Source organism: Colobus angolensis, unplaced genomic scaffold (genome assembly GCF_000951035.1).
Source record: "Colobus angolensis palliatus isolate OR3802 unplaced genomic scaffold, Cang.pa_1.0 Scaffold275, whole genome shotgun sequence".
Lineage (NCBI taxonomy): Eukaryota > Metazoa > Chordata > Mammalia > Primates > Cercopithecidae > Colobus > Colobus angolensis.
In genome coordinates, this window is record NW_012115988.1 from 3,110,195 (window position 1) to 3,126,264 (window position 16,070).

Sequence of the window (16,070 nt, forward strand, 5' to 3'; positions counted from 1 at the left end):
TTATAAATATAAATTTATAATGATAAAAGGCAGAACAGTTTTGCATGTTGCACAAATACATACTTGTGCAAATATATAAATATATTCTTGCATATAAAGTTTTTAGAATTGATGTTCTGAAAACTATTTCTCAGCTGTATTTATTTTGAAGAATGTAAACAGGACAGAATTGACTGGAGTGGTGGGGGGTGGTCAAAGGCTTGATATCTTAATGTGATCTAACCTTTACTGTATTGTTAAGGAGGCCAGTTTTTAGAAATCAGCCTCACAAGAACCAGAGTAAACATCTCTAATACCTTTAGAGTTGAACTAAAAAGTATAAGCCAAATGAGATTTTACAATTTTTTCCTGCTGATACTTTTTACCTAATACTGCTTGTAATAGCAGATTTTCAGTTGTATTGAATGTTATGAATTCTCATTTTAAAACCAAACAACTCTCTCTCCACTGAAAAAGTTCTGCAAAAAATGTATCCCAATCCATAGCAATTTACTCTGAAACAGGAAGTTTATTATTTTATTTTTCTGTATGTGGCTAAGTCAAGTATTCACTTTTCAGAATTATTTGAATTTTTAGTGCTATATGTTATTGAATTACTATTATTGTAATGGGTTTGTTATGTGTACTGTGGCCTTTGGGTTTCTTACATTTTTCACGTAGATGTTATCTGTCTTTTCTGAAGTCTACTTTAAAAATGCATCAAATCTTATCTTGACCTTTTGACTCAGGACTGGTTTTATTTAATAGGGTAAGTTGATTGCATTTTGGTTAAAAAATTAAATTGTTACCTGGTTATTGGAAAATTAGTCCTTAGCAATGATGTATTACCCTATTCTCTTGACCTAAATGTGTTTTGGGGTAATGAAAGGCCATTGACACATTTGTCAAAATAAGAGTAATGAATGTAACAAAAAGTCATTTCCTAGAAATGTTTGGCATAATTGCTGATGTGGTAATATAATTAATACAGTCTTTTGGTGGTCTTCCCAAAGGCTTCAGGGTTTACATCACCACAAGGAGGATAAAAATGTAGCAGTGCCCTATCAATAGTACATACAAGCAAGGATGAAGTAGTTTTTCCACATGATGCCATGGAACCATGTTATGCAGAATTACACATCTGTACTTTTTAGAGCACTTTGCCCTGAATTGGATTATGCTGAGAACTATTAAAACTTAGGAATCCATCAGCATGTGGACTGAGATCCATCATGGTAGGAAGCATGAAATATTTATATTTTATTTTGTTTCTTGTTTAGATCTATCCAGTGAACTGGCAGATGTGTATTAAGTGCTCAATATAAGTTTGCTGAATTGAGTTGTTATTGTAGATATATCTTAAAATTCTCATAGATGCTCTCCTACACAACTCTAGGGGGTTTTTTAGAAAGTGAAAACTGAATATTACTATAAAATTGGTTCCAATTCTAAGGAAAAATTACAAACCTCCACAATATTAATATTTTGTCCTGATAAATTATCATTGCTTCACATGCAATGAAAATCTATTAAGTGTGGTTTTATATGTAATTAACATTTTTTGCAACTTAATGCAGGAAATATTTTATAACACATATATGAGCAAAACCAGCTGAGATTATTAAGCATCTTTTATTTCATTAGCAGAATGATTTTATAGTTGTCCTAATATTTGAGGGCAGTCCAGAGTTCCTCAATTGACACTTGTTTCTCTTCTCTGAGGGGTTTTTCAGAGGTTGATAGTATGACTTCTGTTCCCAGAAATCCAAAGTTCAAAAAGACACAAATCCTCCCTTAGAAACCTTGGGTGTCACTGAATTGGTTGTTTAAAAAATGAAACTTAATGCGCTCAGCTGTGATTGTTCTACTCCCCATTCCTCCTCTCTTTCTCTGGCTAATTCTCAGCTGGACTATTTGCAAAGGAAACATTGAGGCTGATGGGAGGAGAGTTGGAGACTGCAGAACTTGGGAGCTGTCCACTGCTGAGCCTTTGTCACAGCCCAGGTGGAACTTGCTCCTCAGATCTTGGCTGTTCCCAGCTTCTATTTATGACCCTTGTTGAAAACCTGAGGCCTTTCCAACATAACCTAAAAAATTCCTATGCTACCAATTAAAAAAATTTAAATAATAATAATAAACCCATAGCAAAGAAGTACTTTATCCACACTGTATAGATACATTACAAAAGCCCCTTTATTCCTCTAAACTGAAAAGAGGAATCAGACGTGACTCTGTAGGCTGGAATCCTTTAATGGGATGTCCACCAGAGTTCTGGTCACTTCTCTGCTGTCACTTTTGATCGAAGCCAGCAGAGATATGTTTTGGCAAATCTAGTCATGATTTGTCTTCCTTGCAGGGCTCTCTCTAATTGTGTTTCCCATCAGAGAGCCAGTTGGAGTTAATATATTGAGTCTGCTGTGATTGATGACAATCAATGTCTTGTTAACATTTCCCCCACTTTTTAACCCACAGAGCAATGCTAAGAAGACTTTCGGTTTAAAGAATTAAAAGGAAGAACAACTTCTTCAGATAAGAGGAGCTTCTTCAAAGGTGAGAGTTTGTCTTCTTAAAACATTTGAATTCATAGTTAAAGATGAGAATTATAAAATTAAATAATGTGATTTTGTAATATTATTGGCATATTTAATACTTTTCAATCCGGAGAGTATGATAAAAGACAGAGAGTAGAAACATAGATGCAAAAACATTAATCATACCAGTGTCAAAGAAGATAGATCAAATACATAGGGAAGAAAACCAGCCCTCATGTCCTTTCATAGTAATAAGATTTTTGTTTAACTAAATCATGAATTATAAAGCCCAGAAAATAGAGAGCAGAGGAAAAGCACTGCTAGTAAAAATGTTTCTAAAAGGACTAAAGATTAAAAATTATAGGGAATCATTTATAAGAAAATAATTTTCTTTTTGATTCAATCATATATCAAAAGTCTCCTGAGGGTATACCATCCATTAATGATTTTTCTTGTCTCACAATGGAGTCCAAATAATAAAAATATCTCTTTTGAAAGTTTAAACGTTACTTTGAAATGTGATTTCTGCTTTGTAAATTCCTTCCCCATTTCTTATTTCCCACCCCGCTGTCCGCCCCATTCCTATTTGTGCCATTCAGCATTATCAGCTCTAGAATGGACCCTGTTAGGCCTATGATGCCTTCTGAAAGGCCATCTATTATAGTACTGAACTTGATGAAAAAATAATCTTACTTGGAGATCTGGAACACAGTTCAGAGAACTGTATCTCAACCAATAATAGCTTTTTTAAGGAATTATAAGAGCACGATTGTTCAGACATTCAGTTCTTTACCTTGTTGATTTCATTTAACAAATAAACTCATGGATTTTAGTTAAGGAAAGAAGATTGTATACAAGATTTTGAGATAGTGAAATCCTTTGAGCATGTTGTCCCTTGTTCTTGAGAATTCTTAGGTTGATCCATTGAGATGTCCTTTTGTAATTGAGAGGAAATGATTCATGCCTCAGCTGAATTTGCTTCCATTGTGTTGTATTGAAACTGACTTCATATGACTAGTTCTTACAGTGTTTCAAAATACCATCAGAAATCCTCAAATTAGTAGCCTAGAAAATAAGAATGTTGCTTTGTAAATCAAATAGCACAAATTTTGTTCTGCTTGAACAGTCCCTGAAAAGTGAAAATTAGCAGAGACTAGCAAAATCGATGTTAGGTAATTATGACCAATACCAAAGCAGCCTTAATTTTGTACAAATGGCTCTTTTAAGAGAAAGCTCCCTTTGTTGATGCAAAATGACCTATTTTATAAAGTTTTTATGTACCCCTCTCCTCTACAAGTGTCCTTATTTCATAAAGAACACCTGCAAGGTAAAGCAATGTGATAGTAAGTACCATCCATTCTGATAGGGACATATACCAAATTACAGTTGTTAGAAACTAGGAGTTACTAGTAACGATATTAAGTATGGTGGCTTACCAATACAATACTAGTATCAGCAGTGAGGTGTGGAAAATTCTTTCGTAGATAATATATTGTCTGATATCTATGAGGTAGTAAGGCACTGAGGGTGGGAGTTTATTTGTAAAACTGGTGTTTTCTGGTGAGCAGGGAAAACAGCGGCCACCGTGACGAAGTACATGGTGCCCTTTTAAGGTGGAAACAGCAGGTGCTTTCCCATTTCCTAGCCCACTCTCAGGTAGTTCTAAGGGAGTTTTTCTCACTGGATGCATTATTTTTTCTTTCTTCCATTGTGTGAAGGATATTTGATGGAAAATCTGTGTCTTCTAAAGCAACAAGTGAAAAGGCTGTATTCTTCTTTTCTCAGTACACACTTCTTGTTGGTCTTTCTGGCTAGCCTTTTGTTAATTGGCTCAAGAGAGCTTTTAGTTGTCAGGTGCTGTGAGAGCCACTAAAATATCTCATTTTTTGGTTTCATGAATGGTTGAATCTTGTCAAAACTAAATGCTGAATCTTCCCAATTTGTTTCCCTGGCCTCACAAAGACTGACTGAAACTTCCCAAAATTCTAAAGCACACATACTCAGAATGTCCCTAGGCTATTCAAGTATTTGGCCTCTGACATTAGAATAAATAAGTTTTTTTTCATAGCTACTTAGAGTTTTCAGTAGTTTTTCCCACATTCACTGGCATGCTGTGATGTTCAAAAAAATGCATGCAGCAAGAATTGTGGACTGTGGTTTGCAAACTCTCAGGCCCATCCCACATCCTTCTCTTTGGGAGGTGCCCTCTATCTGCCCTTATCCAGTGTCACACATAAAAACTGCTCACATTTGCCATTTTAACCCTAAAGTGTACATTCTCTCCCTGGGAAATCTGACTTCTACCTGGGTCAAAAACCTTGAGCTGAAATGCAAGGCTGCTAGTGGTGGCATTTTGATAATCAACCAGAGTGAGGAGAGAGGATGCCTCTGAAATCACTTCATAAAGTGAGTTTTCTGCTGGCCACATTTGTGTAAGTTTGGTCCTGGTAGTAACCATAAGGAGTCTGAGGAAGAAGAATGCCCAGGCTGCACCTTAAATCGTGTTCCTATTTGGCAAGCTGTGTATGAAAAATAACCCGACAGGGTGTTGGAGTCATTTGCTGACTGTTTTGGTTGATGACTTGAAAGTCGTTCTTTCCCTTGGACTTTACAATACCAAGTTGCTAAAGTTATGCGTACATCTTAAGAGAAGGGTAGTTACATTCTGAGTAGATAATAGTAAAACTGGTAAGAGTAAAAAGACTTCTCTTGTAATTAAGTTGATTTGTAAACGTGAACCTGTATTTTATCACAAAGTCCTAATAGTTATGCAATTTTAATACTATTTATTTATTTAATTTATTTCTTTCTTGAGACGGAGTCTCGCTTGTCACCCAGGTTGGAGTGCAGTGGCACGATCTCAGCTCACTGCAACCTCCACCTCCCAGATTCAAGTGATTCTCGTCCCTCAGCCTCATGAGTAGCTAGAATTACAGGTGCATACCACCATGCTTGACTAGTTTTTGTATTTTTAATGGAGACAGGGTTTCACCATGTTGCCAGGCTGGTCTCGAGCTGCTGGCCTCAAGTGATCTGTACACCTTGGCCTCCCAAAGTGCTGGGATTACAGGCGTGAGCCACCATGCCTGGCCAATTTTTCATACAATTGAACAGTAAAAACAGCTATCAAAATTTTGTCCTACAGGATCATTTTAAAGCTGAGAAGTTTTTTCTCATGTTACTTGACACCAGTCAAATCAAGAAGACACACAGCACCCATAGAAAGAATACTTGCCCTATGAAGCTAAAGATAAAAAGCTCATAAATAAAGCTGTTACCCTGGGAAGCCTAGAACTTACAAAAACCAAGACAGGGATCTAACTCCAAGTAAAAAATACTTACCTCTTTATTGTTTTATACTCATAAAGTTTGATTCAATATGTAGTCATCTGGAAAACTAGAACAATCTTTTCTTATACATATTAACTTCCTCCCTCTTCACTGTGACATAGCATGAAGGAAAGACACAGATTTCAACTAAGTGACATCTCTTGAAACATTAGCATACTTGGACAGTCCCTCTATTGTGACCGTGGTGAAGTTTTTCACAGAATGACTACTTACCACTGAAATGCAGCATTCCTGGAAGCTAAACAACAGTGTAGTGAAGAACATTCTGTTCTTTCAACCCAGGCGACTTCCCAGCTTTCCATTTCCACTTGAAGTCTGAGCAATGCCCTGTGTCCTGGGGTCAGATGGAAGCATATTAAATCCAATGTGCAACGTTTCTGTAGGGAGGCTAAATTATACATTTTCTGATATTTATCTGTGAGTTTTTTTGGCATCCATGATTGAGATGCCTTTATTGATTAGGCATCTCATTTCTGCCCCTTGCATCCTGTCCTCATTATTCTTATGGGACACAGCCATTTTTCTCTGGACACCTCACCTTATCCCCCTTCTCACCACTCCCACCACCCTGGGCTGCTCAGTTTGATAGCTGTTTCTGAAGGCTCCAAAAGAGCAGTTGAAATGTGTTTGAAGAAAGACATCAGCATTTTCTCTTGGGAGATAGCTGGGTAAGGATAAGCCATGGTGAGACAGTGATGAAAACAGCGGCATTATGTTTTTGTGTCAGCAATAATTGGTGCTAGTAGTCAGTAGAAGGAATCCTGCAACTTTTGTGTGTTCCCACCTCTCCTCCCTTTGTAGTCTAGTGGGGAGAAATACCTGGTTTGAAACTGGAAAGAGAAGGCTGCCTAAGTCACTACAGTACACGAAATGTAGAGTACTCAGCATTTATACACCAAAGGGCTAATGCAGTGACCTTTGCAAATAGCTTCTTGCATATACTTACTGGATTTGATTTGTTTTCCTTGCTGCACTTTTGGCTTGTAGTTCTTAACTGTTTTCTAGGATTACTAGAATCAGAGCTCGTGATGAAATAAGGCTAGATTCATGACCCATAGACTTTAATTTTGAGGTTCATCGAAATGACCAGAACAGTACCACCAAAAGGCAGGAGGCACTGCCTGTGGCTCTTGTTCCCAGCAAGTATAACCTCTATTAAAATAATTCTCCCCCTGAGAGGAAGCTTATTCCAAATGGTAGTTATAAATGGTATCCCTTATTCATCCAGAGTTAGGATCTTTATATTTAGCATTCTTGTCACCAAAATCATCATTTATTGAACTTTAATTGTGCAACATAACCTAATGGGTGAGATACTCCAAGTATGGACAATTGGAAGTGAGACACAGCAGGAATACTGGAAGGCCTCAGGTGTTCAGGTCCACATGGTACTCTATACAGAGGTAGACATGTGTGCCTAGGTTCTGCGGGTATTTTATCATGTCTGTTCCTTCCAGCATCTGGACATTTCATCCCTGGCTGCTTTTGGAGGGAGTCGAATCCTGACAGGAGGGTTATCTAGGGAACTACCCAGGAGGAAAATGAAACCCAGTATGGAGCAGGAGGCCAGGACCAGGCCCCTGCTGGTAATGCAGTATGTTGCTGTCACAACTGACTGCATACACAAATAGATGCTTAGATTTTTTTTTTTTTTTTGCTTTGCTTTGTTTTCTTTTATTTTGCCTTTCATGACAGCATTCATTTTGTAAGGCAAAGAAAAAAATCTCTTGGATGGATTCAAGTTTTCATATCTGCAGAAGGCATTTCTACAGCTATTGTCAAACTTAGCTGGTCTGTAAAGATTCTTTGTTTCTGGTTGACTGTTGCAGAAAGCAAGTTCATAAACTACCACAAATACAGGAGAGAATGATTTCTATTGAAAGAGTTGAGTAGGATATGGTGCATGGAGCCAGTCCTGAAAAGGGTTTTGTTTCTTGCAGCATGGTGGAAATTCACATTCAGATTGCTGCTCTGTGCTCTTTAGCATGCTACAGTGAAACAATGGGCATGCCAGCCGTTGTAGCAGTGTTGATTAATGCATTCCTTGAATGTGTTGATTAATGTGTTCCTGGGATGCCTCCTTAAGCCGTCACTGCACCTGAGGTGTGTTGGATATGCCTTCTCCCCGGCTGCTGCTTCCCTCACATGAGCCGTTTTGCACATGGGTCTTTTGTGTGTGTATTTCACACCAGTGCCTTTATAAATAAAACTACAGATCTAGCAGACTTTTTACAGACGTATTATCATCTGACAAAAGTGTCTACATTATAATCTAATTGGGACTCTATAAACTATGATGTTCATAGGAGGAATGCTCTTCTAATAAACACAAATGCTTGGTGGCATGGCTTAGTGGCATCTCTCTGTCCTGTGCATAATCCCACCCAGGGATTTATTTTTGTTCTTTTCAAAAGTTTTGTAAAGAAATCAAGCTGAAAATACTTATGGAGCACAGTTTGCACTTCAATAATATGAGAAGAGATGTGTAAATGGATTGCCCCTTAGACACTTGGTACACTTGGAGTCTCAGTTGGAAACCCACTTCTTTCAGGCCAGCCAGGGTAATTCTGTTTCCACTCTGCTTCATTCCAGGTTGTGACTTCTCCTGCTGTATTCTGAATTCTCATTAAACAACATGTTTTTTTTCGTAGCATGTTTCCAGAACGACTTACCTTGATGTGGTTCTACCTAACTAATGGTTTGGGAAAGATAAGTGGGAGGTTTTTGTAATTTGTAACTTGTACTTTGAGACATAAGAATTCTGCTATTTTAAAAACTTTCTGACCTTTTAATTCTCAGCAAGAAGACCAAAAGGATTAGAAATCCATGTTCTAAAAGGATGTGAGAGGGTCCAGGCGTAAAAGAAATGGCCCAGTGGTGCTGGGGTGATGGCATTGCCTGCTGTGCCTTGAGGCTCACACTATAGTATTTTAACTGGAAACCATCCGTGCTATTCAGGAAAATTAAATTTAACGTTGGGAAAAACAAAGCAAACAAATTCATCTAAAATAAGAGGGAATTTTATAATAAAAAATTATCGTATGAAGCCATTGTATAAAGAAGTGGTAAAGTCTGCAATATTTATTGCTGTTAAATCTTGGCATGAAATTAATGGTGAAGGATAGCATTTTGATATTTTAAGAATAAGACTTCAATGAAGATTCTTTATTCTTTTAACACATATCAGTGACAAGACTATTCAAAGGTCTGCTTTGAGGTTCACAGAATATGTAACTTCTGTTATTTCAGTAATAACAATTAACCCCAAAATTTACTATTTTTTTAAATAGTTATTTATATCTGCCTCATAGATAGTATTTGTGGAAAATGGAAAATGTTGAATTATTTCTGTTGCATTTGCATACATAAACTTCTGTTTTGGAACTTGAGGTACACAGAATATGTATTTAAATCATTTTAATACGTTTGATTTGGAAGCTATATTTGGAAACACTAATCTTATTTGAAATGTATTAGTTTTCAGATAGCTTTTAATTATATGATCTATTTAAAAGCAAAATGCACCAAAAAAGTATCTAAGAGGGAATATACATGTATAATTAGACATGCATTTTCTTGGTTTGCCTTGAATGCTGCAAGAATTGAAGCAGTAAACAAAGAGAAGCAGTGAGCACGATTAATCTGGTTTTCTGCAAAGCTTTTGATACTGTACTGAATAAAGCTGCTGACAGAAGCTGTTAGCTTGGGGAAGGAAAGGCCATAGGAGGAATAGGTTATGAAAAAAGAGAATGGAAGGCAGAGGAGAGTCCAACACGGAGAAGAAGCACAGGGGAAATGGCTTCTGCACATTTCTATTTATTTACTTTTGTCAAAAAGCACAGAGAAGATGCAGTTAATGTAGTTTCCTAAATGACTTCGTTCCCTGGGGCAAAAAAAAAAGACTGAGAAGGAATTTGATAAATATGACTAGACAAAAGTACCATATTTAAATGATTCAAATGACCTAGAAAATATATCTACATTCCAAGTGTCCTGTAAAATATTTCTCTATTATGTAACATTTTTCTCTTACTGAGAATCCAACTATAGATATTCTTTAATGCAAAACAGTCTTCAAATCGATTTGGTTTGCAAAATAATAAGTTATTTGACTAGGATATTTTTAAAAGTATCTGAGAAACTTTCTTGCCATAGAGGAGTAGGAAAAATAAATATATTCTACCCAAACCAGAAGTCATCCCTAAGGAAAACATACCCTAAATTTTCCCCTGGGTCTTCTCATGTGCTATTGATGGTTGTTGATAACCCAGAGCAGGTTTATGGTAGATTGATAGACATTTTTATTTTCCTGAAAACAGACCTTTAGATGCTAAGATTTTTCTTCTGTAGATCAATCTCCAAGTTCAGCAAGGAGGTAGATTTCAAATACCTACATTATAATAGACTTCTTGATTCTGTCCAAATTATTTTCTTTCTTGTAATGTAGCTGCCTTGATCCAGTAAGTAAGCCAATATTTAGGGTATGGAAAGACCTTTGTTAGAAAGAGTACACAGTGGAAAGCCTTTCTTTTATAAAACAGATTTCCCTCAGTTATGGGTCAAATGTGGTTCCTCATAAGAAAAATGCTTAGTAACCATTGAATGAGTGGTAGGAATATTGTTTATAGTTGAACTTAGAACCTCAACATTTTATTGATAATAAATCACGGTTTATTCTGAAGTCATTTGGATCTCATTGATACAAATAAAATACTAATTTATGGAACCTACATGTAATGCCTGTCTTGTGGCCATCTTTATTAATAAACATTATCTCTTGCTTGTTATAAACAGAGAACTGAGAGAGGTGATAAAAATACAAAAAGAGCCAGATACGGCTCTTGCTCTTCAGGGAATCACACTCATTCAGATGTATATGTATAAATTGACTGCTCATATACACACATATGTACATCAAAAAAGAAAAGCATGAAGTAGCGTTATTGATGTATAAATGTGTTATAGAGGCCAAAAGTGCTCTAGGAGTTCAAAAGAGTGGTGACCACTAGGTACTGGGAGACTAACCAAGGTTTGTGTTTGGTTTGGACTTTAACTAATCATTAAGGAAGAATGATTCTAAAAGTAGTTTAGAAAAATTAGAAAGAGTAGAAATTACAGCGGGGAAAATCACAATGTCTTGAGCAGGGAGGGAGATAAGCATGGTGTTTGAATGGTAAAGGAGAAAACAAGTAAACCAGTTTAAAGCAGCAAGTAGACCTAAGAAATGATTGAAAATAATTTTGGAGAGGTGTTCTTTTCTTCCCTCCTTTCTTCATGAATGAATAATCATTTATACATTCATTCATAAGTGAGCTACTGTGTGTCAGACATTCCTAAACAGTAGCAAGTAAACTATACATGAAGTGTATACAGCACAGTAATTGCAATATGGTGTAATTAGTACAAAAACATGAAAATATACATATATATTATGTACATGTCTATGTATTATGTACATATACATGTAAAGGTATAATCGTGATATAAAGGTAAATGTAGCAACTCCGCATGAAGGCATCAGGAAAATCCTTGAGAATGAACATGAAACATGGGTGGACATCCCCCAGGCAGATATGGAGAAGGACATTCCAGGCTCTGGAAGAGCAGAGGTCGAGTAGATCCTATGTAAAGCCATGTAGTAGATACACTCCAAGTGCCTTGGTAGGTGATTGAAGGTGGAGAAGTTGGAGGTGCTGTGAAGACAGGTTGGAGAGGTCATCTGTGGCCAGGAATTTGGGATAGATTATGGGATTCCACTTAAGGATTTTGAGTACAAGAGTCAACGTGATCAGATCTGAGTTTAGAACAGATAGCCCAGCAGCTATATGTAGGTATGTAGGATAGATTGGAGTACTGGTGAAATCAGAAGCTGGAAACCAGTAGGAGGCTAGAGATGATAAGAAACAATAGAGCCTGGGCCACTGTCCTAGCAGAGGGGCTTAAGAGGAGACAGTTCACAGTATATTTGCCAACTGAGAATGAAGAATGAGAAAGGCAAGGCCTGATCTCTGCCATTAGAAATTGGACATATGGTGGTAATACTGACCAGAATAGAAAAGGTAGCAGAACAGCCAGCCACGGTGGCTCATGCCTGTAATCCCAGCACTTTTGGAGGCTGAGGCGGGCACACCACTTGAGGTCAGGAGTTCGAGACCAGCCTGGCCAACATAGCAAAATCCCATCTCTACTAAAAACACAAAAATTACCTGGGTGTGGTGGCACACATCTGTAATCCCAGCTACTTGGGAGGCTGAGGCACAAGAATTGCTTGAACCCAGAAGGTGGAGGTTGCAATGAGCCGAGATGGTGCCACTGCCCTCCAGCCTGGGTTACAGAGCAATACTCTGTCTCAAAAAATAAAATAAAATAAAATAAATAAAATGCAACAGAAGGGTTGCTTTTAAGAGGAAGACAGAGAGGACTGTGATGAATCTGTTGTTTAAAATATGTCTAATTGTGAATGCACTATACTGAGTTTGAATTATGTTGTTATGAACTCATTAAGTTCTTGAGTGAGAAGTGATATATGCCCAATGTTGTTTTGAGAAGGTTAATTTGGCATCTATATTTTAGGAAAATTTGGTGAAAGGACATAGAAGATGAGAAGGCAGTTAGGAAATTATTGCTTTGCCAGATATATTTGTACTGAGATCCCAAAACTAGAGGTGAGGCCATGGGAATGGTAGGCAGAGATGCTGGGAGTCAAGCAGGTTGCCCCTTGAGGAGGACAGTAGCTCCTTGCCTTCTGTCACTTTGTTTAAATTTGCCCAGAACTTTAGTTCCTTCATTCTGTGAATACAATCTTAGTTGAGACATATTTGTTCTCAGTTGGACATCTTAATTGGAACTCAGAAAACAGGGTTGGCAGCGGTGATAACTGGTCATCCCAGTTTGTCCTGAGATTTAGTGTACTTTTTTGAAGAAGGGGAGTGGTTTTTTAGGGACACCATGCAAGCAGAATTCATGCCATCAGTCATCTCCAAGAGAACTGGCTGTAGAAACCAAAAGGTCAAAAACTCATATTAACTGAGGGACCTAGAATGTACACAATTCAGACTGAAATGATTTTCTCAAAGAGTGATCTGAATGAAGAAAATTTTGCCAAGAGCAAAAATGAAAGAAAATAGTACATAGCATTCCCAAGGGTCACTGGAAACATTTTTTGAAGCCATAACATGGAACAATATGTCATTATTACTAAGCAGACAATTTTGAGTGAAATACAAGGGGAAAGAGCTGCATTGTTTCTGTTGTTGATATTTTTGTGGGGTTTTTTTTTTTTTGTACTTTGGTCACTATTTAGAAAGGGTGATCAGTTAGACACAGGCCAAATGTTTAAGGTGGTATTTCTGTGAAACATTTTCATCTTAATAATTATTTAATATTTATTATGATGAAAGGCATTTAACCCTAGAGTATGTACAAAGCTGAGTCGCAAGTCTCAGAAATAGTGTCCTAAAGTGATATATTGGCCTCAGAGGGAATTCGTATGTACTTATACACAAATTCACCATAATTAATGCACCAAATCATACTTTTAAATGCCCAAATAATTTATATTCATAAATTTTTCATTTTGAGTCCCTAGATATGTTTTAATCAAAACCCATACCACTATCCATTCATCTTCCATTCAATCAAATGGAAAAGAACCATATTTTTTTCAAAAATAGGAAAATTATCTAATTTCCCTTCTACTTCTGATGTCCATAGGATAAGCAAAAGAAAAAAAATCTGAGACACCTGAGTCGGCACTTTAAAAATTTATCCCAGAAACATGAGATGGGATGGCCAGAGGTCATGCAGGTGGTGTCATGGGGGCACCCTGCCTGTTTTCTTCTGTAGCTCATACCAGTCACGCCTTGTTGGTGCTAATGACGTCCCAGGTGCCTGGTACCAATTCTTCATTAGTTGCTGTTGTCCTAGAAATCATTAGTGATCTGTGTAGGTCATGGAACCAATTTTCTGGAAAACCATTTAATACTTATTTTAATTTCTGTAAATGTTGTCTGTGGAAAAGAACATTTCCACATTTTGCTTGCCATTGTTCTGAATCTGGCTGGCATATAACACACTTTGGCATCTGTAATGAAATTACATTAATCGTCTATCCTTAACTATCTTCCTGGTAAAGGGAATGGGAAATCTTTGTTCAGATATACAATAACACTATTTTAAAATTGTTCAAATTATACAGAATTCATTGCAGATTATGTAGAGAGTTCATTACAATTGAAATTCATTTTATTATCAAAATTATTCTTTGTTTTTTGGTATTACATAGTGGTCCTCCTTATAATGGAGTGTTTTACTTCTATTTATAGAGTACAGGAATGTTGTGTAGTTTGCTGTTTTTTTTTTTAAAGAGTTATTTTTAACAAAACTTTGATTCAATGATATGTAATTCTATTTCCTGAACAAAATGTAAAGTAAAACATAATTTTTTTAAAAGCTTTCTGTTACTGAGTTGATAGTATTATATTTTAATCAAAAATTTGAATTTAAAAATAATCTTTTCTAAGATTGAGTTTCTCTTAACACATAAAATATTTTACTGCCCCCAAATGAGCACTATAATTTTAATGTCACAATAAATTAGAAAAAAAATGGAGAAATTCCAGGTTGCAAAGCCAGATCAGATACAAATTTTGCCTGATGCCTTTATTATTACCTTACATTTCCTCCTAGCCTATGTGCCTCAACAGGATAGACATGTGACATTTTTCTTTGGAAATTTGACTTATTCTTTTCAATAGTGTCCCTAGTTTAGCACAACATGGAGGTAAAATGTTTTCTAGAAGGATCTCAACTTACCCAGGGATGCATTTCTCTTTTGCTTCTCTGTTTATTGGTGTATGAATGACATAATGACCTTTTTAGAAAATAGATGTTTATTATAAAAATAGCATCTGGTGTCCTCTAACATTTTATTGCATAAAGATAAATTAGTTTAATTTTATATAATATATTTTAACTTCTTCCCAATGGTAATGGCCTTCTTCAATATTTAATAAGGTAAAATTAGCATAGTATTACAATAACAATTGAGAATAATCAAAATATGCCCTAAGCAGTATTTTTTCAATATCAGGGTTTTTTCTCTCTTCACTAAAAAAAAAAAAAAAAAAAGTCAACAGAAGTTTGGGGAAGGATTAAATTTGCATATAGACAGTAATATCTTAACAGTAGGATTAGATATTCCTAGTGATACCTGGTCTGAAAACCATACGTTCTACTGTAATAATAGCAGTCACCATTTATTGAGGCTTACCATGTGCTAGACATGTTCTAAGTACTGCACATGTTTTATCTCAATCTAACAGTAACTTGTTATTATCCTCATTTTATAGATGAAGAAATTGAGGTACAGTGTTAATTACATTGCTCAGGGACACGGAGCTAGTAAATGGTAGAGCAGGGCTTCAGACCAAGGCAATCTAATTCCAGGGTGCATGTACTTCACCACCATATCACTGCTTTTACACAAAATGTGCCCACCAGAATGCTTAATTAGTTCATAAGAGTAGCACTTGGCCTTGAGACTTCTGGTCAATGTGCTATATGTACATGACAAATAAGGTCTCATATGGAAGTCATAGTTATTACCCTGCTGCCCGTTCACATCAAATAATAAATCTTAAGACTGTCAAGGTTGTTACATTGCACATGTGGCTCTAAATATCTATTCCATGTTTGTGTGCATTGTAGAGAATAAATAGGTGAAACAGAAAGAGAAAAAAAATTCTAGACCAAACAATATGGTTAGGAATGCTTGCCTGCTATTACATTGGGTATTCTTATCTCTTATTTGACTGATTCTATCTGAAAAAAAAAAAAATTCTTGGACTTTAGTGTCATTGTGGTTTGCTCACAGGTCTGACCTTTGTCCACAGTAATAGAAATCGTGGTAATGAAAGCTCACTTTTTATACCTTATTCCCACCCCATGCCACCTCTTCTTTCCTAGAGCTGTCACCCAGGAACTTGAGCCACATTTTATTCACACAGGATTTCGAATGCACCTCAGTAACTACTACTTCTCAGAAGAAATTTACTGATAGCTGCTTTGATGTGACTTTTTACTCCTTTTCCTGACCCCTTCACATCCTAACCCACTGTTTTGGGGTTTTTGGTTTTTTTCACTTTTTTTTTTCTTTTTTTTTTTGGAGATTGAGTCTTCCTCTGTGGCCCAAGCTGGAGTGCGTGCAGT

General features: G+C 36.4%; 1 protein-coding gene across 5 annotated transcripts in view; it reads left to right on the forward strand.

Annotated features, from left to right (window-relative positions):
* NRCAM (neuronal cell adhesion molecule) overlaps positions 1–16,070 on the forward strand; it is a 326,614-nt gene that overhangs the window by 147,299 nt on the left and 163,245 nt on the right. For all 5 annotated transcript variants that reach the window (XM_011948188.1, XM_011948189.1, XM_011948191.1 and 2 more), the window contains one exon: positions 2,452–2,529. The gene's annotated coding sequence lies outside the window, so the exon portion shown is untranslated. The remainder of the gene's footprint in view (positions 1–2,451; positions 2,530–16,070) is intronic.